Source organism: Piliocolobus tephrosceles, chromosome 2 (genome assembly GCF_002776525.5).
Source record: "Piliocolobus tephrosceles isolate RC106 chromosome 2, ASM277652v3, whole genome shotgun sequence".
Taxonomy (NCBI): Eukaryota; Metazoa; Chordata; class Mammalia; order Primates; family Cercopithecidae; genus Piliocolobus; species Piliocolobus tephrosceles.
The window spans coordinates 135,414,542-135,418,789 of record NC_045435.1 but is presented as its reverse complement, the minus strand read 5'-3'; positions in this window follow the sequence as shown (position 1 = coordinate 135,418,789).

The window sequence follows — 4,248 nt, the reverse complement described above, 5'->3', positions numbered from 1 at the left end:
GAAGAAGAAGAAGAAGAAAGAAGAAGAAGAAGAAGAAAGAAGAAGAAGAAAGAAGAAAGAAGGAAGAAGGAAGAAGGAAGAAGGAAGAAAGAAGAAAGAAGAAGAAGAAGAAGTGGCCCCTGCAGCAAAACTGGCTGCTAGACAGTACATCCCAAACCCAGGAATATTCCTACAGCTTCCATCCCCCAAGTCATGAGACATGTGGCCACATGTGCGCGAGGGCCCAAACAACAAAGAATCTTAGAAGCAGCCCAGAAAGCAGGAAAAGAAGCCTTGCCCTAGAGCCTCTATTTCCTTCGGACCTCAAGGAACTACAGGGGTCTGGGACTAACTGCACAGTTGATTAGGGCCTTTGGCAAACCAGACTTCTCTGGTTCTTCTAGTCTTCGACCTTTTGAACTTGAAGACTTCTTCCTGATGCTGAGAAGCAACTGCCAGCATCACTGAGCCCTACCTATCCAAAACCATCTTCAACTTGACATTCTCATCCTGCAATTCTGAACTACGTTTCATAAATGGGTGGGACAAGCTCCAAAACATCCCATCACAAGAAGAAAACGGATCTTCCGATTAAGGGCCAAACCCAGCTCCTCAGCCTTCAGCCATGTTCTGGGTGGGCCAAACAGGTGGCGGCCCACGCAGGAGACAAAAATAGTGTCTTTCCTACCGTTTTACCAAAACTGCTGGTTTAATGAAGGTGCCACCTATGAAACAGGCCACCTGACAAGAAAGCCTCACTGAAGAAAGAGCTCATCCACCTCCGAGCGAGCAGGGCTTTTGGAATGCTACAGCCATCCAGTGACGGCGCAAGGGTGGTGGCCGCAGCTGTGGGCGCTCTGTGCGATGGGCTGAACTCCAGATGGGACATCTGGCCACACAGAGTCCTGCCCTAAGATGAAACATGCTGCATGGGCTGCCACTAATGGCCCATCTGTATGGTCAGATCTTTGGGCCAACCAGGACTGCACCAGAGAAGACATACCATATACTGGGTGGCACCTACCTTGGGGACGTGTAACGATTTAATTACAAACTCAGTATTGATCTATATGGTTATATGAAGCAACCACATCTAGTGAAAAGCATTTAGAGTGAAAAAGTCAATCAAACATACGTGGCCATCACCTCCATTACAGACCGATCAACCTGTGCTCAAATCCACCAAAGGCATGGAACCACCATAAAGAATTGAGATGCCCAGTGATCAATTATGGAGGCCATGTTTAACTGCAGAGACTGTATTATTTGCCAACTATACTGGACTCTTCAATGCGGACTTCTACAGGGACAGCTGGTCCATCCTCACCTATTTACAAGTTGTACAAGCTGATAATCCCCTCTGCTTACCTGAGCTCCCTTCAGTGGATAAATAGATGAATGGTTCATTTTGTTCAGATTTCTGTGGACAGACTAAAACTTGGATACTCTATTAATCAGGTGTTCTATGGCCACCTTCCTCTGCCTGCTATGTACTTAAACAAAATGGCAGCTCGTGGGTCCAGAAAAAAGGACAACCTGGGTCATCCCTAAGACAGGATGACAGATCCCAACTGATCTGGTGTAAATGTTTGACCCTAGAAGTGCATGGGGGCCAACGGGAAGTGAATCACTCTCTCTTTTTTTATTACAGGTATGAACAGTCCCAAATGTCCAGATTCTACTACTCTTCCAGTTCTCATGTTGTTAAATATGTCACCCCCGACCCAGCCCAGCTGCAGAACCCCAAGGGTCAGGGGTTAAGACAAATTTGGATGGCGTGGAGGTTTGTTTCCTCCCTCATTTTAGTAGCTTATTGGAGAGATGGCTCCAAATCAGCGCAGTGGACTAACATACTGAGTTCAGCCCCTGAACCTGCGGAAGAGCCTCTTTTTGAATAAAGCCATTTATTACTCTACCAGGGGCTTTCATTCTTATAAAATTGCATAATTACTGTTGCCTCCTCCAACTTCCCTATAAACACGTGAAGCACCACGGGTCAGGTCCCTCTCTGCATATAGTCTCTTTATGTCCAGCATAAACTGTGGGATAATGAAAGCTTGGGGAACTGTGCGTACTCAACATTTTTTTTTTTTTTTTGAGACAAGGTCTCACTCTGTCACTCAGGCTGGAGTGCAGTGGCGTATCTCAGCTCATTGAGGCCTCGAACTCCCAGGCTCAGGTGATCCTCCCACCTCAGTCGCCCAAGTAGCAAGGTCTCCAGGCACATGCCACCAGGCCTGGCTAATTTTTACATATTTTTTGTAGAGACAGGGTTTTGCCATGCTGCCCAGGCTGCATACTCAACTTCTAATCTGCTCGTTTCCCTCAGTTCGTTACTTTTATCTGTACTACGAAGCACAATGTCATATTAAGCTAGACAGCTTTCCATATCGGTAGAGAATTTCTGTATTTCACTGTGTGAACGTATTCCCTTGTTCAGTAAAAATATTCTTTAATCAGAGAATGCTCACTGATGGCAGGAGCGACTGCTCTTGATTTTGAGGGCACAAGTTCAAGGAAATAGATAGATGAGTGGGATACAAGGAATGAGTGCCTGCTGAAGAATGGCCCCATCCTCCATCCCTCCCTTTACAATGCCCTTTGCCCCTCACTCTGTAGAACCTCCTCCTTCTGACCCTGGGCTTGGGAATGCTAATGAATGTGATAAAAGCGGCCTGAAACCACTTACCTTTGGGGGCTTGTCCCTGTTGACCCTGTGCCACGGCCATGTGAATATTCCCAGGCTTGACTGCGGAAGGGATATGAGAGACACACAGTTTCCCCAGCTGACAACAAGCTGACCCGAAGCGTGAGCTTCCCATCACCAGTGAGCCTGCACCCAGACATGTAAGAGCCCTGCGGCCTAAACCATAACCATAGACCCATGAACTAGTTTTTGTTTTAAGCCACTGAGTTTTGGGGTGACAGTATTCATCATTTTTTGTGGTGACAGATACAGGAGGTGCCAAGGGTGATTTTTTTTTTTTTTTTTGAGATGGTGTTTCACTGTCACCCAGGCTGGAGTGCAGTGGCACAACCTCGGTTCACTGCAACCTCCACCTCCTGCTTCAGCCGCCCAAGTAGCTGGGACTACAGGTTTGCACCGTCACGCCCGGCTAGTTTTTTGTATTTTTGATAGAGATGGGGTTTCGCCATGTTGCCCAGGCTGGTCTCAAACTCCTGAGCTCAAGTGATCTGCCCGTCTTGGCCTCCCAAAGTGCTGGGACTACAGGCATGAGCCACCGCACCTGGACCCAAGGGTGATTTAAAACTTCAGGGTCTGCATCCATGCCACCTACCCACACAGGCTGGTTTCTCTGTTGCCCACATAAACCTGAGGTTTAACGTAAGAAGGTTCCAAAGGAAAAGCAATGGATTGACATGGGTTTGTCCAGTGCCAACGGCAGGTCCCATTCTGCTTCTAGTGGAACAATCCTTCTGGGCATTAAATGTTCTGACTTCAGATGAGAGAAGGAGGGCAACAGGTGGCTAGGCAAGGTATCCAGAGGCTACGCCAAGTGCAGAGGTGATTAAGTACCTGAGGATCAAATAAAAAGGACTGAGCCACTGGAAACTTAGAGTCACACTCCCAAATGATAAAATGGAACCAATATGAGAAGGAAGACTCCATAAATCCAACAAACAGGAGAATTAGCACCAAAAGAACTTAAGATCTTAATAGAATGGTTTCAAAGAAAATGTAGTATATGAAGTCAAAAACTCAATAGACTTGCTAAATAGCAAATTAGTTAAAATTCAATGAATAAGTTAAAAACAGCTTAAGAAAAAAAATTAGTGTTTGAGGCTATCATCCATCTTCAAACATCTGTAGCACAGAGATAAAAAAGTAGAAAAAAAATCAGAAGGTTAAATATTAGAGGACTGAATGAGAAAGTCCCACATACATCTCACAAGGAATCTAGAACAAGAGAGAAAATAAGAAAATTTCAAAGTGAAAATAGATGAGAATTTTCCAGAAATTCAATTTCATTCCTCAGATTAAAGAAGCACAACACATCCCCAGCAAGTTAAATAAAAATAAATCCACAGACATCTCCAGTGAAACTCAATACTAAATTCAAAGATACAATCTTTTTTTTTTTTTTTTTTTGAGACGGAGTCTCGCTCTGTTGCCCAGGCTGGAGTGCAGTGGCCGGATCTCAGCTCACTGCAAGCTCCGCCTCCCGGGTTTACGCCATTCTCCTGCCTCAGCCTCCCGAGTAGCTGGGACCACAGGCGCCCACCACCTCACCCGGCTAGTTTTTTGTA